Source organism: Castor canadensis, chromosome 3 (genome assembly GCF_047511655.1).
Source record: "Castor canadensis chromosome 3, mCasCan1.hap1v2, whole genome shotgun sequence".
In the NCBI taxonomy this organism is placed as follows: Eukaryota; Metazoa; Chordata; class Mammalia; order Rodentia; family Castoridae; genus Castor; species Castor canadensis.
In genome coordinates this window covers 15,013,651-15,038,966 of record NC_133388.1, presented here as the reverse complement: position 1 = coordinate 15,038,966, position 25,316 = coordinate 15,013,651, and the positions used below count along the sequence as shown (strand labels likewise).

General features: G+C 46.5%; 1 long non-coding RNA gene across 3 annotated transcripts in view; it reads left to right on the top strand.

Annotated features, from left to right (window-relative positions):
* Positions 1-4,925: 4,925 nt before the first annotated feature.
* Positions 4,926-25,316, top strand: part of LOC141421494 (uncharacterized) — a 36,664-nt gene continuing 16,273 nt past the window's right edge. The window contains exons 1-6 of one of the 3 annotated variants that reach the window (XR_012446049.1): positions 4,926-6,389; positions 7,611-7,948; positions 8,813-8,947; positions 10,825-10,889; positions 14,094-14,298; positions 14,863-14,938. This is a non-coding gene — a long non-coding RNA (uncharacterized lncRNA). Of the gene's footprint in view, positions 7,949-8,812; positions 8,948-10,824; positions 10,890-14,093; positions 14,299-14,862; positions 14,939-25,316 lie in introns of all 3 variants that reach the window. The other 2 variants (XR_012446048.1, XR_012446047.1) reach the window with 2 other exon arrangements.

Genomic DNA, 25,316 nt, shown 5'->3' with positions numbered 1-25,316 from the left:
ACCTCAATCTGTGCCAGACCGGCCTATCCTTGTCCAGGCAGTCCTCCCTGCTACCTGTAGTAGCTGCTGTGTCCAGGCTGTGTGACACAGGACAGCTGACTCACACTGACTGAGGAATGGTCCCCTGGACCTCTGTTAGATGAATGGTGGCACTGGCTCGGAGAGTCACTAGAACTGACGGTCCTCACCCTTCTGGCGTAGAGCCCCGCCCCAGCATCTTGGCAGGTTTCCAGATCAGCTGCAGAGGAAAGAGGACTGCCCTGTGCTGCAGTGCCCAGCAGAGCCCCTGAGGCTGGGCAGGCTCTGTGTGTACTGGGAGGTGTATGTTACAGGTCCTGGCTGGGAGCAGAAGGGATCCCAGGGCAGTGCTGGGATATCTGGAGGGTAATGAAGAAAGGGCTTGGAGTGGGAGTGGCTGGGGCACATGAAGGACTCAGATGTGAGGGCCCCACCCTCTGGCATCAAGGGCTCCATGCTCATTCATTTGGGAAGGAGGGCTGGGATAGTCTGGGCAAATGAGCAAGGACACAGTTCACAGGGGAACTCACAGATTGTGGGTCCCATTATTGAGGGGCCTGTCCCACAAATCCCAGGCTTGGGGAAAGTCTGTCCGCTGGGTACTTCTGGAATCATCTATTTTAAGTCTGGGTTAATTCACTGGGAGTGAATGCATCATGGGGACATCCTATCAGCTTGTTGTAAATCAGGGACACGTGGGACTCTGCCTAGAGGTATGGGCTGGACGGTGCTGGACATGAAGCTTGGAGTCCGCCAGAGGACGGGAGCAGGCAAGCAGCCCTGGCCCAGTGGATCAAGGATGGGAGACTGGTGGGGCACTGATGGTGGAGCTCGGGGACATGGCCCTTGGTCAGAGCTCCCGGGAGAGTGTGTGACCTGGTGCATGCCCACACAGACACACCACATGCACCCTCAGGCGCCAGCTCCCTTCAGTGACAGGCACCCAGATTCAACCTCACCCCCACATACCCTTTCTCTCTCTCCGTGAGATCTTAGACAAGCCACTTAACCTCTCTGTGCCTGTGTCCTCATCTGTGAAATAGGACTATGAATGTCACTTTCTTCCTCCAGGAATATGAAGAGAAAGTGGGGTGACAGCATGTCAGGCTATGTGAGGCTTGAATAAGTGATGTGTGGGGGGACAGGCACTGTCTGTCTTCTCAAACTTGGGGATTCCAGGCTTTGTCTTCTGGGAGAAGACTTGAGTTAGCACCATGTTTGGCCTTCCCCTGACATCTTGCAAACCAACCAGCTTGCAACATCCTGGTGTTTTCCTTTGTGGGTAACCTCTGTGGTGGCTTCCTGTGTGGTAACACTTTCTGCCTTTTCTGGAACTATTTGGTTGTTCACAGTTTCTTGTTTTTACTTCTCACCCTTCCTCACAAAGTCAGGCAAATCTATGCACTGTACGCAATAATGTAGGCAATAGAAGGAATGAAAAGTTAATGGAAACAATGTTTTATTACAGGTAACCTTTTCTACACCTTACTTGAAAGTTGCTCTGGAAAGTTCTTAACCATCATGACTGTGAACTTGCACTTAAGAGATTCAGTAGTCCTATTCGCTATAATCCCCATTTCCTTTTTGATGACTAGTTGGTCACATTTTGGACAATAAAAGCCCTTTTAAGTGGCTCTTTTCTCCTTGAAGCCATCCTGCTGTCATTTCAGAGGAAGCACAATTTGAAATGACACGCCATCCCCATCTGAATCTTCTGCTGCAGGACACGGAATGGTGACTCCCTGTGGGGACATAAGAGAGCAGGGAGTAATGAGGACACTTAGGAACCATGGGCAGGGTGGGGTGTACAGAACCTGCCTTTGCATGGGGGCTGAGGGACATCGACCAGACCTTTGGGACTTGTCATTCTGAAGCCTAACCCTGTGGGGTGACTCAGACACAGAGAGCCATGGTTCTTAGAACTTGCCCAACTCAGACCTTGGCTCAAAAAGGCCAACGACCCTGTTGACTTTTTCATGTTGACTCTGAGCATTTCTGTTTGCCTGGTGTCACTGAGTCCCTCATGGTTGTCATTTTCCAGTACATATTTCCAGATAGACTCCAACGTGGGATGTCACCTCTTACATCACCAACTGATACTTTTGGAGCACTCACTGTCTGCCAGGTTCTGTTGTAAATAGTTTGTGTGTAATAACTCACCCAGTCCTGGGTTGTGAGCACTATTTTTACCTCCTTTACACCAAAAACTTATAAATGAGCTTCAGATAAAGCAGAGAGGGTTTTGTTTGGGGGCAGAATAGATGTTCCAGTTGGGAGAACACAGGCTCAGCTTAGCAATGGGGTTAGGGCCCTATCAGGCAAGGCAGGACCAAGGCTTTTCTACAAAAGGAGCATCTTGGCTGGGCACTGGTGGCTCATGTCTGTAATCCTAGGTACTCAGGAGGCAGAGATCAGGAGAATCTCAGTTTGAAGCCAGCTCAGGCAAATAGTTCTTGAGACTCTAGCTCATCCATCACACACACAAAAAAAGGGCTGGTGGAGTGGTTTGAGGTATAGGCCCTGAGTTCAAACCTCAGCACCACACACACACACACACACACAGACACACACACACAAAGGAGCATCTTTGGGGAAGCAAGCAAGATTAGGGTTAGCAAATTCAGTGTTCAGAAACTGCTGCAAACCAGGATTTTTATATATTTTGCAAGTCCATTGCCTTGTTCAGTCAAGAAGCTGACCAGGAAGCTAGGTTTTCTCAAACCTTGCAAGGTATGGAGAGGTTCTGGAAAACTGATCCTTTTGGTGAAGTTGGTTCCAGACATGATGCTTGCCCTCTTTTGGCATATTCTACAGCCATTGTGATGTTTGTGTAACCACTGCTTAGAACACTTAGTTGTGGGGAGTGGATTAAAGCCTATGAGAACTGGACACAAGCAAGGTGAGATGCAGTTAATTGCTTCTACCTGTAGGCAGAGATAGGCACAGCCTTGGCCACGAAACAGGGAAAGGCATGACAGCTGCATCTCCTAAACTGTGTTCAGAGAAGCAGGAACACAGGATTCTCCTGTTCAGTGTCACACCCCTCCCCTGTTCCACCCTGTGTGCTGCTATAAAAGACCCCTGAAGGAGGAAGAGGGACTTTTGCTTTCTGCTTTTGGGGCTTTACTTTGGGCTTTTTGGTGTGGGAAGCTTTTGGAAGGGAAAAGAATTGCTAAAGGGAAAGTGCTAAAGAGGGGCTGATAGAAAGTTTGCACCGAGAACTTTAACATAGGCTTCGGAAAGCAAAGCTGAGAAAGAACGTCATACAGAGGACTTAGGAAAGCTAAAGAAAAGCCAAAGAGAGCACGGGACAGTGCACTGTGCAAGTCTAAGGACAAGACTTTAAGAGTCGTGCACATGCAGGTTGTAGTTTCGGCTAAAGAGAGATGAGACGGTGCAAGCCTGGGGCAAAAGACTTTAAGATACATTAAGCTAAAGATAAGCTGAGAGCAAGCATGGGACAGTGCAGCCTAAGGAAAGAGGTTTCAAGCAAGGTTTTAAAGAACTGCAGGGAGAAAGGCCTTAAAGAATCAAGACAGAGAAGAGAAGCAATGAGGGTTGGGAATCTCCAGCTGAGCAAACACACCTGACCCCAAATTTCTTTCTGTCTACCCTATATCTTTTCCAAAATCTCCAGTAGCCCCTAATTAAGCCCAGTTATGTCCAGTAATAACCAAGGAGTGAGAGAGAAAAACCTCGCTCCAGCAAGGGAGGGAGCGTGAGAAACAGCGTCCCCTTCACTTAGTGAGGGCACTGAGGCATGGAGAGAGTACCTCAGCTGGCCGGCTTGCCTCCTCCCCACCTCCTTCCTCGCTTTCTCTCCCTCTGTGCTGCTTCCACCCACTCTGCACACCCATCCTTTTGTGACATGGTCATGATAGGTGCCAATTACTGAGCACGTGGCCTGAGCCACTGAGGGCACTTTACACAGATGCACTGTTCATCCTCACATCGTGCCATGAAGCCAATACTTTTGGAATTCATTTTACAGATGAGGTAAGCAAAGTTCCTTGGGGCAGAGGAATGAGATCACAGCCACTACAAGCCTGTTGAAGGGCAGAGGGAACATTCTAACCTGACCTTTGACTGTGGGTAGGGCCAGAGCACATAACCCTGACTCGACTACATCCCCAGACTGCAAGTTAGCTGAGAGCAGGGACTGTGTTTTTCCATGCTTTGACTTTGTTCTAAGCACAACATAGGAGATTCGAGGTAATCAGGAGAATAAAAATTCTTTTAGGTGGTTAAGTCTTCTTGCCAGAGTAAAAGTGCGAAAACCTTCAGGATGCTAAACATTTGTAAGGGGCATGTAACTACTTAGATTAAAAAACAAAACTGTGCCCAGAAAGGTGTTATGCACCTGTAATCCCAGCTCCTCGGGAGACTAAGGTAGGAGAATCGTGAGTTTGAGGCTACATAGCAAGACCTAGTCTCAAAAAAATTTCTTAAAAGACAAGCAAAATTCTGGTGGTGGTGGTGGTGGTGGGAACCAACCAAAACTAGTGTTTTGTTTGAGTTGGTCAAGAAGACTGAAGAGAGAGAGACAGCAGGCTAGGATGGCAGCCTAGGGTGGCCAAGCCTGGGATCCTCTGTCCTGAGGAACAGGTCATGGTGGGACAACAGAGTGAGGACTGAGGTAAGGCAATGAGATGTCACCTTGGAGAAGGAAATTACATCATATCTCCCACCTCTCCTCCCATTCTCCTGGTTGGCCTCCTGAGGCTCCAACCTGGCCGGTGCAGGAGCCTCTCACCTTGACCTTTGTGCCAGGAGCTGACCAGCATATTCCCAGCAATTCTGATTAGTTACCTGATGATAGACAACCTGTTAGCCAATTTGTGTACCCAAGTGCTCATTTCCCCAACAACACTGCAAGGAGGAAATCGTACCTGCTCTGAAGGGTCTTTTCCCTGCTTTGACTTTTATTGATTTACTTTTTCTGAGGTGTACATGCAGCAAAAGCATAAATCCTAAATGCATTGCTCAACAAATGTTTACATTTGTGTACATTTGGGTAACCATCACTCTGAGCAGGACGGAGCACAAAACCATCCAGGCAGCCTCTCATTGTCCTTCCTGTCGATCCCACTGAAGGTGACTTCTGTTTGGACTCCTCACTCCAAATGCTGGTTTTACTTCTTGTGGAACAGCATGTAATAACTATGCACTTTTTGGGGTCTGGCTTCTTCAGGTCAACATCATGTCATTGAGACTCATTGATCCGGTCCTGTGCATCAGCAATTTACTATGTTTTTGCTAAGCCCAATTTCACTGCACAGATGTTCCACAATTACTTCTCCATAAATGGATCCATGGGTTGTTTCTTATTTAGGCTTTTCTTTCTTTCTTTTGTTTTTTTTTTTTTTTTGGCAGTATTGGAGTTTGAACTCAGGACTTCAGCTTACTAGGCAGGCATTCTTACCACTTGAACCACTCTGCCAATTGTTTTTTGTGATTTTTTTTTTTTTCCAAGATAGGGTCTTGCAAATTATTTGCCTTTGGCTGGCTTCCGACCTCTTTCCCTGCCTACTGAGTAAGTAGGATTTACAGGCATGTGCCACCAACACCTAGTTTGCTTTTCTGAATAGAGCTTCTAAGAGCATTTGTGTATTTCACTATTCAAGTTTTTGCATGAATGAATACATTTTTATTTCTCTTGAGTGAAATGGCTACTTGCAGCATGCTAAATTTTACAAAGAGTTGCTCTCTCTCCTCTGTGCCTTCCCTGCTCCTCCTTCCAGGGAAAGAGTGGTGAAATACTGAGACAGAATGAATCCCTGACCTGCCATTAACGCTGAGAACCTGGAACTGGGAAGTGAATCTCGGTGGCACAGAGATGGCAATAGTGACATCCTGAGGCAATGCTGAGGGTTCCATGAGCCACCATCATTAAATGCTGGCTTAATAAGTGTCATGTTCCCCTCTCTTCCACCTTTGAAACCATTATGACTTATCTTTAAAGCAGGCAGGGAGCAAAAAGCAACATTGCTCCAAGAATTTATTGAGAAATCAATGGTTTCCATCCTTCTGAACCTGTTCTCAGGGCCCAGTATTCAACTGTCTACCTGTTTACAGAGCGTTGGGCAAGCCAGGCAAACACCCTGGGTCAACAGTGCCTCCTGCCACCAAGGTCCACACAGAGCAAACAATGAGGACGTGTGTTTTCCGGGCTTCTCTGCCCTCTTCCCTCCACCTCTGTCCTACACGGTGTCTACGTGGGCGGCATTAGGGGAGGCTCTGTTAGGCAACTCAGGCTCGACTATTAGAAGGTGTGTGGATGGGATGATGGAAATAGAAGGTACACATGAAGGAGAGCCCTCCTCTCCCATGGATGTCACCCTCAAGAGGCAGGGCCACTCGGGAAGTTGAAGGTAAACATTTGGCATAGGCACATGCAGGCGCACTGCTATCCTCACGCAAGACTTTAGGGGCTCCCCTTCCTTAGAAGAAAACACTATGGGGAAAAATGGCCTAACACCCCTTTGGACAACATGCACTTGGGTAAAAGTGTGGGGTTTAGGGACAGTAAGAGATAGAGACATCAGTCTAGTTCAGCGTGGACATGTCATTTAAGCCCTTGTAGCATCGTTCCCATCTGTAAATGAGATAATTCTAAGGCCTTAAGGTTGGTTGTTTTTTGTTTGTTTGTTTTATTTTTGGTGGTACGGGGGTTTGAATTCAAGGCCTCATGCTCGCTAGGCATGCTCTGCTACTTGAGCCATTCCATCAGCCCTTTTTTTGTGATGGGTTTTTTTGAGGTAGGGTCTCATGAACTATTGCCAGAGCTGGGTTCAAACCTTGATCCTCCTGATCGCTGCCTCCTGAGTAGCTAGGATTAGAGGTGTGAGCCACTGGCACCCAGCTTAAGGTTGGTTGTTATGACCAAATAAATGTACATGGAAAGACCTGGCAAATAGCACACATTCAATAAATGTTGGCTTCTTTTCTCTTCCATTCCTGATCTCTCTTGGCCTTTTGTTTTGTTTTGAACATTCAGAAGAGAAAAAAGTTCCCAATGCACTATGAAGGCTAAGAATGAATACATATATATATGGAAGGGGCCAAAGCAGTGTTTATCCTGGCACACAGACTTACCAGCTGGGGCCACTTTTACTTTGTTCTTTATCTTCTCCTGGGTTGCTTGTGTTTTCACAGAAATAGATCGCCTTTTAAGAAAGGTCACTTTTATTTCATTTTAACATAACCAAACAGAAGGATGCTGCAGTTATGTATGTGATGCTTTCTTTGCAGCTTTTATAAGAAGGTGACTTCCCAGGGAACATTTCTCGGTGGTAGGGGAGCTGCCAGGATGAGGCAGACAGCAAAGGCTCCGATCCTAATCAGTTGCCTACCAGCTGTGAGATCTTAGGAACATATTTCATCTCTGTGAGCCTCAGTAAAATCGGGCTTATGTCTACTTTGGAGTGTGTGGGAGAGTTGAGTAAGATCACCTCACATGGTCCAAGCACATAGACAGACATGCTCCTTAAAAAGCCTTCCTCCCGTTCCACACCTTCTGTCAGCCTCCAGGGGTACTGCTTCCTTCCCCTGTCCTGGGCAGATGTAATCTTGGTTTTCATCACACTCTGCAGGTGGACAAACAAAATAGAGAATTTGAGTGACCGATGGAGTTTGCCCTCCAGCACTGCTCCTTATTCTGTGTTTATGAAACCAGAGTCAAGCACTGGTGAAGGGCCGAGAAAGGAAATTTAATCAAACACAGCCACATTGGGAAGATGAAAAGGGGTTCAGTGACCCCAAAATTGTCTTCAAGGGGCTTACAGGAATTTTGAAGTTTTATAGAAGAGGGAGTCAAAGAAAGGGGTTTGATCCAGAGAAGTTATTGCTGTGATCATCTGAGGAGAGTGATCTAGTTCCCATGACCTTGAGATGACTGCTCCTGCTCCAAGGTGCAGCCTCATCATTAAAGGTAATTGTCCTCACCGAGGGGTGGGATGAGGGGGGCAGGGGTCTGTCCTGCAAGGCTCTACTGTTCCTTAAGGGTAGTTTTAGTCCCTTGTCATAAAGATGCTATCAATCAGTCCTGTTCTCCTGGACTGCAGGAAGAGAAGGAGACTTGGAGAAAAAAAAAAAAAGTTAATATAGCAGGGGGACAAAATGGAGTTAACTAGACCGGTGCCCACTGCCCTCTTTTATTTACATTATAGTGTATACATTATATACATGACAGGCATGTCATACTCTGGCTTTGACCTGGTTCCTGGAGACAATGTTAGGTCAGTGTCTTTCAGTCATTTGCCCTTTTACAGTCTTCACCAGGATGTATCCAGGAGGCCTCCCTGGGGGCTGGAATCCCCCTGGCCTGGTTGCTAAGGATTAACCTCTGTTGGCCTCATTAACATGGAAAGACCTTGGGGAACCCAATAATTTTATCCTTTCAGATGCAAAGGCAGCACCCCCAAGATCCTTGTTTAGCGCTGCTTCTGTTTTAGTATTTAATCCCATTGGTCACGTAGTCACCTAAGGCAGAACTCCAGAATTGTGGCTTGGTTTTTGCCAAAACAGTTAGGTCAACCTTGGGGATTTGCAATCCTCCTGAGCTCAAGGTGGTTTTGTGTAATTCATTTAATTATAATTCCAGATTAAGAGGGAATTCCCATACACCTGAACACAGGAATGTCACCAAAGACACTGCTGATGTGTCTCCCCCCAAATTCAAGCCACATGTAGCAAACATCAGCCCAGAGGAAGCCCATGTCTGTGGGTCACTGGGACTCTGTTGGGTTGGGTGACAATCTGAAGACGTTTCAGAATAAATGTCTTCATCCTACAGCCCCCAATTCAGCATCCTTTGTGGCAACTTCTTTCCCGTTTCACTCACGTTGTCACCAGTGAGGATCCCACTTGAAGGCAGCCTGTAGTCGTCCTTGCTTGTCTAGCACACTGTGGAGGAGGTGTGACTTAGTAGGTAAGTTTCTCACACCTGTCCTGATGACTGTAAGCAGGGTGGCCAGGAGAGCCATCTTCGTCCTCTACTTAACATGAACATTTAAAGCCTCCATTTCCCTAGCTTCCTGGTGAGTCCCACTCTGTAACAGACCGGGAGACATTACAGCAAATGGCATGTGCTCAGTGTATGCACACACACACACACACACACACACACACACACATACACACCACACACACGAGTTTAGCACTCGACATTAAATGCTTTGGAAATCACACCCATTCTGCTTCTGTGGCTGGGAAAAATGGGGCAGCTTCTCAGTAGAGGTGAAGGGGCAGAATGCAGGGGAGGAAAAAGAAACAATGGCATTGTTCTAAACTCCCTGTGTTGGGTCAGGATGCCAGCAAGCTTAGGAAGTGACCGTTCTAGAATCCATGTTTCCTAGCTCAGTCAGCAACTGCCTTGGCATCCTTGCCTGTAGCAATTGGAGGAACACAGATAGCAAATATTGAAGTGAGTTCATGTTGAGTGAAGGTCTGGCTGATCACAGACTACAAACTGAGCCCATCTGCTCATAGCTTCAGTGTGTTTTCCTTGGGATGCTTTGGAAGCCAGACGCCAGGCCACAGGTGGCTGAGTAGAAACTTATGGAAGAGGGAGGGCTGAGCTGGGTGTGGGAAACATCTCTACTGCTTAACAGTGTCTGGATTTCCTTTTCTGGGCATACAAGAGGTAACACTTTCCAGCCAACTTGTGGGCAGGTCTGCCCCAAGACACTCCAGAAGACATGTGTGCATCACATCTGGGTTGCAGTAGTTAAAGTTCCCTGAATGAGTTTCCAGGCCATGTGACCTCACCTTGGACCATCTGGGTGCCTTTTGCTAGATGTGAAGCCAAAATAACAGATACCTCAGATCACTGTACTGCATCAAGCATGATTGCCCTCAAGGACAGATGTCCCGAGAGTTGTTCCAATCCAGGACCAACTGGTATGGGAGAAAAATTTTATTATGAACTCACTAAGATCATGGTTGGAGCTTGCTTGTTACTGAAGCAGAACCTAGTCTACTCTGACTAATATACTATAAGACATTTATTTTTTGCTAAAGCCTCCTCATAGCCATAGAATTCCTTTTATAAAAAGTGCATTTTAGGTAGAATAATAAGTCTCTTGCTTGCCTTGAAGTATGTGAGGTTATTACTTTGGTTTTTAGCAAGTCAGTAATAGAAATAATGACTACATCTGGTTGATGTAAGCCTAAGCCTTATTAGTTCACTCATGCTATATAGTTTAGCTTTTCTGTTTTTAGATAACAACGTCTCAAAATTATCGTACTGCAGATGGGAAGGTTCTACTTCTGTGTCCTGGGACCTGGATAACCTACTTACTCATCCCCTTTGTGCATCCTTGACACTGAGTCTGGCAAGAAAAAGCTGTGTTTGTGGGGAAAGAAAAACGATCAAGTAGTGATGCAGGAGGGGAGGGGAGAGATGCTGGAGCCTTGCCCTCCATCTGGTCAGGAGGCAGGTCAACTGCACAAGAGAGTGGTGGCCTTGGGCGGCAGCATGGACACTTCCTCCACAGAAAAGGAAAAGAGGAGGAGCACAAGGGCATACTGGTAGGAACGTGGAAGAATGTTGAGCTTCAAGTTGCTTCAATTTTCTCTGCACAACAAGACATAGCCTGATAGGCCGAGAAAGGATGGGGGAGGGTGTTTTAGAAGTCTGAGGAAAAGAAGAGGAAGTATGAAATAGCTTTCAGAAGCATGACGATGAATAGGTCAGAAGTGCAGTATGGGTGCTGGGCACCGTTAAGGATCCTCTTGTGATTCTAGTGCCTGTAAAGCTAAAGTAGCCTCCATCGTTGTGACTGTGGTTTTCTCTGGCTCCTGCAGGTACACAGGTGCAGACATGGCGCAGGTGCACATGTGGAGCAGGTGATGAGGAAGTCCTAACTGAGGTTTGGTTTTGCCAGCATGGCAAAGGGAGAAAGGGTTTGTCGGTCATAATGATGAGTTACAGTCTCTGGTAATTGTGAGATCAAGCTGTGGCCATAGACATGATAAAAGCGAGAACACACAAGGGAGGGGTGAGGATAGATAAGACACCTAAAAAACTAGCTAGCATTTGTTGCCCTTAACGCAGAGAAACTAAAGCAGATACCTTAAAGCAACTGAGGCCAATAGGAAAAGGGGACCAGGAACTAGAGAAAAGGTTAGATCAAAAAGAATTAACCTAGAAGGTAACACCCACGCACAGGAAATCAATGTGAGTCAATGCCCTGTATAGCTATCCTTATCTCAACCAGCAAAAACCCTTGTTCCTTCCTATTATTGCTTATACTCTCTCTACAACAAAATTAGAGATAAGGGCAAAATAGTTTCTGCTGGGTATTGGGGGGGGAGAGGGGACAGGGAGGGGGCGGAGTGGGTGGTAAGGGAGGGGGTGGGGGCAGGGGGGAGAAATGACCCAAGCCTTGTATGCACAGATGAATAATAAAACAACAACGAGAAAAAGCTGTGGCCACGGAACTGAGTGTCTTAGTGAAGGGGAGGACAATGTCACATGGGGGAGGGGGAGGTCCAGGGTCTGGAAAGATCTGCTTACATAGAAATTGAAATTACTAAGAACTGAGAAAGGAGGATTATTGGAGAGCATTACAATAAGCCAGTAGGTAGGCTCTTCAAGGAATATAGGGAAATAAATAAATTATGATATGGAAGAAATTAAAAAGAGGCTGAGACAGACATCAGAATGTATATGGGAACCCACTCCAGGTAGACCAACTTCAGTCATAAGAATCCATCTGCCCTAGGGCCTTTGCACTTGCTGGTGGTCAGCATTGTTGCCATGGCAGTAAGTGAAGCCAGGGCTTCATTATAGTTAACCATGGGTGAGTCTGTAATGCAGTGTGTGCCACAGATTATTGATGTGGTCAAGGAACTCAGCACTGCATCAAACTCAAGGGCATAGCCAAGTCAATTCCAAAATCTCAGGTCTGTCTTTTGAATCCATTCAGATTTGTGTCAGTCTGGGTCCAACCATGAGAGAAAACACACACAGTAATTTTAACAGGGCACAGCACAACTTACATAAAAGAAGTTACTAACTACAACAGGCACTTGAAATAATGAGACACTGGCTTTTAAAAGTAGAGGAGAGTGTCAAGAATAACAGGAGAGGAGGTATAAGGAACAACACTGCTCCCAGATGGAGACAAAAGGTCGGAGGATGAAGTCCCCAAGCCAGAGCTGAGATGCAGAACTCAGGGAGAAGATGTAGCCAGGACTCTCTGAATAACAGAGAGCAACGTGCTATGTTGGCAGCAATGTTTTAGAGTCTACTCTCTAGAGTAGATGGAACTCCATCTTCTAGGGTTTTGCAGAAAGACATTTGTGGGTTTGTGTCTTGCTGGGGGCACTTGGTTACAGACTCCCAAAGTGGGTGCCAGAGGTAACAGCTGGCCATTGGTTGTGGGAGGCCACTGTGCACTGCAGGCTGGGGCCATCAGAGAAGCCACCTGTACCTCTGGAGCCAGGGACTGGGCAATCTTCAGGAGTCTGTCAGGAGTCTGTCCTGGAGTGAGGAGCCAAAATCCTTGCCTCCTACCATGTCTCTCGGGTTTTCTACTTACAAAGCTAGATATCAAGCTGTCTGGCAAAGAAAACGCTATGTAAGGATCCACTCTTCTCAGAGCAGGCAATGAAGGGTGAGTTTGAAGCTGAGAGACAATAAGTTGATAATCTGCACAGATGGCAACTCCATTCTTCCATTCTTTAAGTTGCTCAAAATAAAATCTTGGTCATCCTTTACTCCTCTCTTTCTCACTCCATAGATGGGATCGGTCAAAAAATCCTATAAACTCTACCTTGAAAATAAATCCAGATCATGACTACTTTTCTCCATTTTATGGTACCTCTGTGGTCCCTGCCATCACCATGCCTTCCTTATGTTACAAACTACATGACTGGGCTCCTTCTTCTTCACCCAGATAGAAATCAGCAGTAGGTGAGAAGTTCCTCAGTTATTCTGGACCATTGGTGGGTATTCTCAGGCAGTGGAGTGAATGACAGCAGGCAGTGGCAGCAGTCAGCCCTGGGCCTTTGACAGCAAGGGTGCCAGCACAGGGTTAGGGTTTGGGTCTGAGCCCCTGACAGCTAAGAGGCCTGGGGTTCAGGGCTCTGGGTTCAGGACCAAGCCCTTAAGTGTTACAGCTCTTTGAAACCAGGTGACCAGAGGCCCTAAGTATTTCTGCTCTCTATTGCCCACCAATAGTCTCTGCTGCTGACCACTGCCTGTCCCTGCTGCTCCAGTCAGTTTCACCCTGGCTGCTCAGCTGGCCAGCCTTACTACTGTTCTTCTCTCAGGTCACGTTCCTCCTTGCCACTGCCAGTTCTTTTCTTCTTTTTCTTTGTGCTACCAGAACCACAAAGGTGGGCAGGACAGCATGAACCTGACGTAAGGAGGCACAAAGTGAGTTAAGCAGCCTGCTTATATATAGTCAGAAGGTGGAAGGGGACAAGGTTGGTATCTACACCAATCATGGAAGTCCCTTCATGTTTGCATTAATCATGGTATAGTCCCCTATGCAAATGAAGGATTGTGTTTGCACCAATCCCGGTACAGTCCATTATTCAAATGGATTGTTTTTGCACCAATCACAGGTCTTCGCTAGAGCCAAAAGGGTGCTTACCAAAAGGCTTATCAGTAATAGTACTTTAACAGTGCTCTAACAATGCTTAACTTTCGTACCAGTGTCCCAGAAAGAGGTGGGTCCATAACAGCTATCTCGCTTGGATTACTGCCTGCCTATCAAGTATATGAACCTCAGTTCAAACCCTAGTACTGCCTCCCCCCCCCAAAAAAAAGGAAAGAAAGAAACATTCTCAAAGAGGTTTTAAGGAATGAAAGTCACAGGGCCTAGAGCCAGGGAACCAGTGTCCCAGTCCAGCCTTACTTCAGCAAGATGCTGCTCAGATTAGAACTATTCTGTCATTCCCTCCAAATGTGCCTATAGGAAAAAGTCTCCTTGCTGGAGGGATAGGGAAACAGGAAGCAAAATATTTCAGGAAGCTGGCTGGGCAAGGACTATAAAATAAAGAGAATGTCTGGAAGAAGACACAAACCACCCTGATCACCACTTGCTAAATTCTGTCCTGTCTAGGGGAATCATCTTTTCCAGTCCCATCCCTTGTGGTGACCTATGCCACTGAAGGTTGCCAGGATTCCTCTCTCTCACTGAGGCCTGCTCTCTGGATAGGATCTGACCCTGTGACAGATCACGTGCTGCTGAGGCTGAGGACCCTTCCCTGGTCTTGCTTCCCTGAAGGTGGATCACCAAGACATTAGTGACAAGCCAGATGGAAATTGTGAGCAATGGCCTTCCTTTCACAACTCCTTAATTTCCATCCCCCCAAAAAAGGTTAAGTAGAGAAACTGCCTAGCAAGCAGATAGACACTATGGCTCCAGTGCCCAGAGAAACCTGGGCACTGTGTACCGGAGTACACAGGAAACCTCCTGTGTACCGGAGGGACATGTGTACCGGAGTACACATGAAACCTCCTGTGTACCGGAGGCACTGTGTACCGGAGTACACAGGAAACCTCCTGTGTACCGGAGGGACATGAATGACCCAGATGCCCGTTCTATGTGTGTAAGATCAGCACACACCTTCAGAGTGAAAGTGGCTATTTGTCTACTCATTCCTCTGGGTTCTAGGTGGACTTTGTCTTCTTCGTCCTCCCCATCCTCCTCCTTCTCCTCCTCCTCCTCCTCCTCCTCCTCCTCCTCCTCCTCTTCTCTTCTTTCTTTTTCTTCTGCCTGTTCTTCTTCCTGTACTAGGGATTGAACTCAGGGCCTCACACTTGCTAAGCAAGTGATCTACCACTTGAACCTTGTACCCATTTTTCTCTTTTGTTGTTTTTCAAATTAGGGTCTTGTGCTTTTTCTCAGACTGGCCTCAGACCTCTGTCCTCCTACCAGAGCCTCCGAAGTAGATGGGATCACAGGTATGTGCCACTATACCTCACTGCTGATTCTACTTTAGACCTCATAGTCAATTTTTGTTTTAGGATTTTTAAAATCTAGATTTTCTGGTTATTAAGAGTAGCATGAGTTAATCAAACTAATAAGCCGTTACCTAGAAGCAATTACTCACTTGACTACTTGTCTTTTCATTAATGAATGTCTAGGTTTCCTCTGGGCTGGGCCAGGGCCTTAGTTTTGTAGTTCTCAGCTTATCAAACTACCTGGAGAGGGATCCTCAGGTCAATGCTCTTTCTGGTATGTGTGTGTCTCTGTGTTTTTCTCCCTGCGGTTTTTTTCAAATAGAACTTTTATTTTTGAATAATTTTAGACTTAAAAAGAAATTACAAAAATTGGGTTCCCATATACCCAGTTTCCCTCTTTTGTTAAATTCTTACATAGTCAAATTAAGGAACCAATGTTTTATGGTCTGAGGAGGGCAACCCCAGACTTTATTCATTAGTTGTTGGAGTTGGTGGAATCAGCAGGAAATTCCTCTCAGACAGATGGTGACAGGTCTGTGGCTTCAGTGAAAATGTCTTTTGTAAGAGCCTCTGAAGCTGAAAGACTGGACTATGCAAAGAGACATCTTAAAGAACAGTTTGCTGCTGGGGAGATAATAACTGACATGTCACAAAAGGAATGGAAACTAGGAGTGCCTATTGGCCAAGGTGGTTTTGGCTGTCTGTCTGTATCTTGCTGACACAAATTCTTCAAAATTGGTTGGCAATGGCTCATCCTGTGTGGTAAAAGCAGAACCCCGTGACAATAGACCTTTTTTGAGTGAATTAAAGTTCTACCAGTGAGCTGATAAACCAGAGCAAATTTAGAAGTGAATTCAAACCCATAACCTTTGAGGATCTAGTCTATATGATAAAAACATAAAAAGTTACAGGTTTATGATAACAATTGCTTTGGGAGTGACCGTCAGAAAATACATGAAGCCAGTGCTAAAAGATTTTCTTGGAAAGTGGTCTTGCAGGTAGGCTTATGAATTTTGGATATTTGGGGACAGAATCATGATAGAGCATGAGATACCAAGGATGCCAAACTTCTGAGCTACAAGAATCCTGACCGGGTGCACTTGATAGAGGTCACCTCTGGTGAGGACTTCCCTTGGGTAGCAAGGGTTTCCAGGTTTTAAGTAAGTGTTTAAGATGCTTTCATTGCTCACTTGGATGGTGGGATGGTCAGTAACTGTGCCCACCAACCCAGTTGGAATTGGCACTTACACCTCAAGGCCTTGTAGTGGTGAGGACTCAGGTAAGAGGACATGGGGGAGGAGCCACTGTGCCTCTACAACTCTGCCTTGTGTAGCACAGGGGTAACCACGGATGCTGTGCTGAGCTCAGTTCAGGACTGCCAGCAGGGCCCGTCTTCCTCGTTTGCTTGTCTTGACATTGCTCAGAGTTGCCAAAACAATGTGATTTTGACTTTGCCCAAGCTACAGGAGAGATTGGTTCTGTTTCCCTGGTCTGGATCAGGGTGAATTCCTTTGAAAACTTAGCAAAATTTGCCTTTTTCTCTGTAATAAAACAACGTTTGTATTGACATGAAAACAGTGTTTTTAATGAGTTACTGTTGAATAAACTGGTGCTGGTTCTTGGCATTCATATGGGCCAAAGTCAAACATGCTGACTTTGTGTCAGGGTGTAATCTCCGTGTGTCTATCTGTCTCTTTCTAGAGAGCCCTGGGACGTTCATAGAATTAATCGGATAAGTGGGGATGTCTTAGTTCAGGCTGTGCTAAGGTCTGAATGTTGTGCTCCCCCAAACCAATGTGCTAAAACCTAATTCTCATTGAGAAAGAATTAAGAGAAGGGGCCCTCAGGAGGTGATTAGCTCATGAGGGCTCCTGTCATGGATGGAATCAGTGTCCTTACAAAAGAGGTCCGAGGTTGCGCCGTCACCTCTTCTACCATGAGAAGACACATAGAAGGTGTCATCTTTGAGGAATGTGTCTTCACCATACACCAAATCTGCTGGAACCTTTACCTTTTCAGCCTCCAGATCAGTGAGCAATACATCTCTGGTGTTCATCAGTTACACAGTCTTAAAGTGTTTTGTTACAGCAGCCTAACTGGACTGAGAACAGGTTGCTTTAACAGGTTACATAGACTGGTGGCTTAAATAATAAGCATTTATTCTCATAGTTCTGAAGGTTGGGCTGTATGAGATCAAGGTGCCTATGGATCTGGTGTCTGGTGAGGTCTTGCTTCCTGGTTTGCAGATGGCCCTCACCCTGGTATCCTCCCGTGGTGAGAGCAGGGCCAGAGAGCAAGCTTTGTGTCTCTTCTTGTATGGGTACCATCCTATTCATGAGGCTCCACTGTCATGACCTAATTATCTCCCAATGTCCTACTTCCTAATACCACCATATTAAAGGCATCTTCTTGAATTTCTAGACTTGAAGAATGCTTCTTAACCAGAGTCTTGTGTGTGATGCTCTGCCCTCCATCAAAAGCCTGGTCCAACTGCTGCCTAACTGGTATCAGTGCAAATTCCAGCCCTCACCCCTGTGCTGTCAGGTGGTGCTCTCAACAGGTCTTCCCCTCCTGAGTTCTGGAGTAACTGGTTAGAGTTTGTGTCCTCTTCCCCAACCACTTCTCATCCTGCCTGCTTGGTCTAGTAGTGAATGACACCTGCTTCTCTCTTAAAACATATAAACTGGTCAGCCAGGAGCAATCTCATTTCCCCTGCTTGCTCTTCCAAATTCCCCTGTATTCACTTGCCTGGATTATGTCCAGGTTTAGACTGGGTATTATCACTTTAAGACATCCTCTGGAACCATAACCACAGCTTTCTCAGGGCCTTGTCCCTTCAGCTTTCCTGTCCCCCTATTTGTTTCCCTTTTCATTCACTTGTGCTTGCCCAGGTCTGTCCCCTGGTTACTATAGCAACCCCTACAGGCTGCAGAAGGACCAGTACAAGCTTCTATGCTGAGCCTCCTAGGGACTCTGTAGGGCTGCTGTCCTCCTCAGGTGAGGTAACTTTGTGAGTTACCACACCTTAATCTAGCTTTCATTTTCAATAATTACTAAGCATGCTATTTCCTAGGTGCTGGAGCTACTGAAATTGATGATACCAATGGCTTTCCTATCCAGCTGGAACTCTGAGGTTCCTGGCAGGTGGGAGGGGGGCAACCACAAAAATCTACACATCATTACACATCGCTGCAATAAATGCTGTGAAAGAACGCACAGAGCACCCTGAGAATTTAACAGGATGTAGTTTAGATTGCTTGTGCTCATCAGAGGCATTCTTTTTAATAAAACAAATTGTACACAGACAAAGTTGAAACCCAAAATCAAATATAGCACATGGTAACATAACACACAAGGGAAAGTTCTCACATTGAAACTGTACTTGAGGATTGTAAGCTATTTTATATCCAGCTGTGTGAGCTTGTCTGCTGGAGGGTTGCTAAACTGTTAGACACTGTCATCCCATTTCCATCATTAAATAGTTTTTGTGTTTAAAATTTGGAGAATGTACAGATAACAATAATTAGAAAGATTACAAATAGTTTGATTAAATACTCTACAGAGTATAGCAAAGACTTCACCACCCAACTGCTCTTCAATTCTTAGCTAACTATAACTTGTACATTTACCATCTTCCAAATGTCCCCCTCTTCTCTGTTTGAATCTCAGTGGACAACTCTCCATCTATTCTTTGCCCAAGTCAGAAACCAGAGCACCATTCTAAACTCCTGACCTCCCCAAGTTACCAAGTTAGGCTGATACAGTTAGGTTATCAAGTCTAGTTGACACTTTCTGATCCAAAATCTCTCTCCAGACCATCTCCTCCTTCACATTCTTGACTTTTCAGTCTTCATCAAGACTCACATAGATGACTGCAGAAACCTTCTAACAGAGGTAACTACTGATACTCTTCTAACACAGACTGGAGTTCAAGTCCAACTCCAAGTACAGATGATTCTGGATTTATGATTGTGTCCCATTCCAGGTAAACTGACCATCAATTGAAAAAGTACCGAATGTGCCTAACCCATCTAACATCCGAGTTTAGCCACAAACTACATGGTAGTATTTAGGCACAGTGCACTTTTGTGATCACCAGGCTGACTCAGAGCTATGGCTCGCTGTCACCCAGTATCACAAGAAAGGATCAGATTGTTTTATCATGAGCCTGGGAAAGAGGGAAATTCAAAATACAATTTCTACTGAATGTGTATCATTTCATACCACTGTAAAGTCTGAAAAGGGGTTTAAAAAGTCACAAAGAATTCACAGATTTATTTAGACTGGAGGAAACGTGAGGCATGAAACTGCAGTCACTTAGATTATTTTGAGTCCTCACAGTAGGTGGGTTACTCAGCTTTCCTTCATTGTTACAAAATACCTGAGATAAGCAAAACTTAAGGAGGAAAGGTTTACTTTGGCTCATGATTTCAGCTTCAGTCTATAGTCACATATACTTTGAGCCTATGCTGAGGCAGTACATCATGGCATGGTGGAAGAGGCTGCAAACCTCATCGTGGCTGGGAAGCAAAAAGAGAGGAAGAGGGCAAGGTGGAGTTCCCATACCCCCTGCACAGGCCATGTCCCATGAGGCTGCACCTCCTGAGGGTCCAGGGCTTCCCAAGAGTGCCACAGGCTGGGAATCAAGCCTTAAACACATGGGCCTGTGGAGACATTCAAGATCCAAGGTACAGCAGCAGGTTTCTACCAACTCCCTTGCTCTATGAAGATACATAAAATAACCAAGTAAAACTTCTCCTGCTTATCACAGTTTGCTTCCTAGTGTTGGAAGTAAAGACTTTCTGGTGCCGAAAACAGACACACGAGAGACAGAGAAAATCTTGACAAGGCAATTTCTTTTGATCAAAATGGTGCAAACACGTATTCACTCCAGCTGAGAGGACATGTGAGCACAAAATGGTTGGCAGTAGCTCCTCCTTATATCCCTGATGCATTCATACCTGCCCCTCGCCTGGGATTTGTTCAGGTCAAGGGTTCACATCTTTCTCGGTTGGTTAAAAGACTTGGGGGACAGGTTAGTACATGCAGGTTGGTGGGCAATTTTCGCCAGCAATGGGGCTGTATAAGAATCCAGAAGAAGAAACAGGTGCTCAAGTCACCTAAGATGGTGACCTGAGCAATTTTAAATAATCTAAGAGGGTGACATATACTTTGATAGAAAATATCATTTTTCTTACACTAGAATGCACAGCAATAGTAAGGGACAAGCCACCAACAACCTGTGCTGCTCTTGACTAATGCAATTGTACAACCCACTTGCTATCAGCCATTCTTCACACCCCTCCCCTTCCCTCCCCTCCCTTCCTTTTTCTCCATAAGACCCGACTCCATGGATGCCATTTTGGAGCACTTATTCTGGGCAGCTAGGGTACATGTTTTTGTGAGTGGCCCTACTCCTCCTTACTTTGGCTCAAATAAACTCTGCTCTGACTAGGTGTACCTTCACTTGCTTTTTAGGTTGACAAGTCAAAAGATCATGAGGTGAACCATTGTAAGTCAGCAACCATCTGGTGATCTTGTCACATTCCATCTCTTCTCCTTCCTCAGTTTTCTCATTGGTAGTGAGATGACAACAGTACATACTAGGGCTATTGGGAGGACTAAGTAGGAGATCAAACAGATAAGACAACTAGCAGAGTGCCTGGAAAATAGTAACTGCACTTTCACAGGTAACGACTGTGGTTACTGTAACCCCCTTGCCTCCTTCCCAGCCCTCCTCCTCAACCCACCCCCCACCCAGCAACCAGCGCCATCTTTCAGAAATGCCTATTGTCCTGTACCACTACCATCTCAAATCTTCAAAGATTAAATTTCACTAAAAGAATAAAGGCCCAAACTCCCACTATGACCAATACAGGGAACATAAACAACATTGTGCCCCCCTCCCCCCACAGAGTTTCCTGGTATAGTCTCACCCCATCACCACCTTCCACATGGCCAGGTAACCCCTGACCTACCTGCTCTCAATCAGTTTGTATCTTCCAGAATTTAAAAAACGGAGTCACACAGATCCTTTTTAATTTTTGTTTGGTCTCTTTTGCTTAGCATCTGTGTGTTTTCTTCAGTGAAATGTTTGTTCAAGTGTTTTGCCATATTTTAAATTGAAACGTTTGTTTTCCCATTGTTTAGCACTGAAATTTCTTTCTGTAACCAGCATTCTCTTTACTGTTAGGACCCGGAATCCTATTCCCCCGAGAGACAGAGAGCCAGGCGTGAATGCAATCAACAAAGCAGAGTTTATTGGACTGGCTAGCCAGGGTCGAGCTCCCACACGGACACGCAGGACCGGTTAGGAAAGCAAGACCCTGAGCCTCTTAGGGGGAAATCTTATATAGACTGCAGTGGCGTGCATATTTTTGTTATCAACATTAGACAAGCAGGCAGAGCACATCCTGCACGTACTTCACATCTTGCTCGTACCTCACATCTTGCTCGTATCTCACATCTTGCATTCCTCACATTCTATATGCCCTAACTGAGCCCTGCCGCATTGCTTATCTTATCTACATGGGATGTTTGGTACTGGTTTCTCCAACAAGGGGGTTGGGGCCCGCTGAGACCTCATATTCCTTTCATTCCCCCCTTTCTTATGGCCTAAATTGAGGAATCATCCTCAAGAGGATGAAGAGCCTGATATTGTTGGCGGAGGACCAGAAGTTGGATAGTATTAATTCGACTTTTGACAAAAGTCATAAGTCGGTTTAGAATCCAGGGTCCTATGGTAACAAGCAGTAGGATGATTATTATTGGCCCTGCCAGTGCAGATAAAAGGCTAGCCAACCATGGGGACTGGTTAAACCAAGACTCGAACCAGCTTTCCCCTGCCTCTTTTTCTCGTTTTCTTTGTTCCAGGCTCTTTCGGAGTTTAGACATGGAGTCAGGAACAACTCCGGTATGGTCAGCGTAAAAACAACATTCTTCCCCTAGAGCAACGCATAGTCCCCCTTTTTGGAGGAACAACAAGTCCAGACCTCGTCGGTTTTGAAGTACTACCTCAGACAGAGAAGTGAGGGATTTTTCTAGGTGGCTAATGGAGGTTTCTATTCTCTCTATATCTTCATCTATGGCTGCGCGCAGCGAAGACATCCCTTTATGTTGAGTAGCCAGGGAGGCTATGCCAGTCCCTGCCCCAGCCACCCCTAGGCTAAGTAGGGTAGCAATGGTTAGTGTAGAAATAGGCTCTCTCTTCTTTCTCTCACCTGTTCCTATATTCCAGTATGAATATAGACTTTCCTCCGAATGATAGAGAATGCGGGGCAGCACAACCACTATAACACAGAATTCTTTAGAGCTGTTAAACACCTTAGTTGATAGGCATGGGGTGAGTCCGGACCGCGAGCATAGCCACCACCCATTGTCCTCTGGAATTACCCATTTAATAGCATTTCCCCAGGTAGAACTGGCGTTAATAACAGTACATAAGTCCCGTCTGTTCTTTGGCACTTTTCCTAAGCAGGTTCCTTGGCCGCTTATCTGCTGTATGGTCAGACCTCTCTTACGGTCTCCCCAGGAACATTGAGTAGGGTTTTCCTCAGATGAGGTATCGTGAGTGGTGTTTAGCCCTATTGCCTCATAGAATGGGGGCCTCACATCATAACATAACCAACAGGAGTTAGTCATGTTAGGGTTGGTGTGGTTTAACGTCAGGAAGGCAGCACCCACTAGCTCCCAGAGGGGGTCTTTAGATGCGGTCATGAGACTGGGCCTCACCAGGGGAGGGCTGGTTTCTGATGGTCTTGGAGTTGTCACATTAGCCCGGGCTATGGTTGAGGGAAGGTGATGAGCTGTGGAAGGTTGGGGAGATGGCTTTACATTGGGCGGCCTAAGTACCTTATTGGGGCCTACTGCTGTGGACGGTGGCCCTATGGGCTCAATTTTTAATCTGACCACTATGGTCGAGCCAGCATGTCCACCATATTTATAAAATACAAGTCCCCATACCTTACCTTGTATCCACCCAGGGGTGTCCTTCTTGCCAGTTTCAGTGAAAGTGACCTTGATTCTATCTAGATCCGTGGGCTGGCATTTATGGGTGGGTATTGGAATTCTGTGCCCCCTTAATATCCCATTTACAAAGGCAAATTTGACTAGGTCTGATTTTGATATCCCCCATTTCCATTCACTATCATTGGATGTGACACATGCCCATGACCTACAGAAGGAGTATTGTATCCCCCCACATTCCTGGTTCTTTTTGTGGCCGGGGCAGGCATAAAACCCATAACGTCGGGCTGACTCCGGGGCAGTAGACTTGTAGGCAGGATTGATGTCTCTGAAGCAGAACTGAAGCTCCGGCCACCAAGTTCCTATGGGGGCAGTGCGAGTAGTCTCGTTGAGGGTGGTATGAGTCTCCCCATCGGTGAGTATCCAGGTTTGCTTATAGGGCTGGTGAGGGTTGGTTTCTGCGAGGCTCCCACTCTGGGCATTGAGCAAGATCAGAGCGATCAGCCACCCCATCCGTGGCTGCTCCTGAAGGCTCTGCATGTTCCCGGGGCCACAAAAGCTTTAGCTTTAATGGGTTGTCTGGGTGCCGCCGTACAGTCCACTCCTTGACCCCTTCTTGTTTTTGATGATTGGCTTGACGCACGTGGGAGTGGTGGATCCAAGGTCCGATGCCATCAACCTTGAGGGCGGTAGGGGTAGTAAACAGTACAACATAAGGTCCTTTCCATCTAGGCTCTAGGGTTTTGGACTGATGCCTTTTAACCCATACCATGTCACCCGGGACTATGCCATGTTCCGGAGCCGGGTCCCTCTTAACAGCGTGGTATGCTTGAATTAAGGGCCAAATCCGTTGTTGCACTTTAGCTAAAGCCTGCAACATGGTCAGGTAATTTGGGGCCAGATCACCTAGTTCTGGGCTTAAGGTCCTCTGAATGATGGGGGGTGGAGCCCCATACAGGATCTCAAAGGGAGTTAGCCCATGGACATAGGGGGAGTTCCGGACTCGGAAGATGGCCAAGGGAAGGAGCGTCACCCAATCACCGCCAGTCTCCAGGGCCAATTTGGCTAAAGTCTCCTTTAGTGTCCTATTCATCCTTTCTACTTGCCCTGAGCTCTGGGGGTTATATTCACAATGTAGCTTCCAATTGGCCCCCATAGTCTGGGCTAGTCCCTGCAGGACCTTACTAACAAAAGCCGGACCGTTATCTGACCCAATTGCCTCGGGCACCCCATATCTGGGTATGATTTCCTCTAGCAAAGCCTTTGCCACTACCTGACTCGTCTCCTTCTTTGTAGGAAAAGCCTCCACCCAGCCTGAAAAGGTATCTATGAATACCAGCAAATATTTGTACCCAAACTTTCCCGGTTTTACCTCAGTAAAATCCACTTCCCAACTTCTTCCCGGAGCCCTCCCCCGTTCCCGAGTACCTGTATGGTGCCCCTCCCTTCGTCCTGGTTTCATGATTGTGCAGCTGGCACAATCTTCCACAATTTGGCGGACTGCTATGGTCTGGTTCGGAAATCGGAGCTGCGCAGATGTCAACAAGTCTAGTAATTTTCTCCGCCCCAAATGGGTGGACTTATGTAAGTTAGCCAACAGGAATCGTCCGAGTTTTTCAGGCAGAATTAACTTGCCTTCCAAGTCGCTTTTCCATCCGTCTTCCCCTTCTCTAAAGGGGGAGTGGGCTCTCATCCAAGTGAAATCCTCTGTGGAGTATTCTGGTCGGGGGGGTAGCGGAGGGAGCTCTGGGACCGGCACGTCTATCGCCGCAACCGTGGAAGGTTGCCCTGTCTCCATGGGAGGACTCACCATTGCTACTCTCTTTGCTTCTTGATCTGCTCTGTTGTTACCGACAGCTTCCGGCGTCTTGGCAGACTGGTGGCCTGGGACATACATCACTGCCACTGCCTTCGGTTTTTCCATTGCCATTAATAGACGCTGGACTTCGGCTAGGTTCTTTAGATGTTTTCCTTCTGCTGTGCGGAATCCTCTTTCGCGATAGATGGCCCCGTGGACATGGATGGTACCGAAAGCATAGCGGCTATCGGTGTAGATATTGACTCGCTTTCCTTTTGCCCTCTCCAGGGCCTCTGCCAAGGCAATTAATTCCGCTTTTTGGGCTGATGTTCCGGGTGGGAGGGCGCTGCTCCATACCGTATTTCCTTCTTGGTCGACTACAGCTGCCCCTGCCCTTCGGGCTCCATCTTGGAAAAAACTGCTTCCATCCGTGTACCAGTTTAATTTGCAGCCGGACAGGGGGGTATCCTTTAGGTCAGCCCGTACCTGTGTAACTTCGGAGAGGAATTCTTTGCAGTTATGGACAGGTGTCTGCAGTTCCGGGTTAGGCAACAAGGTGGCAGGGTTCAGGATTACGGGATCTGTGAATGTGATCCGAGGGGAATCCAACAAGAG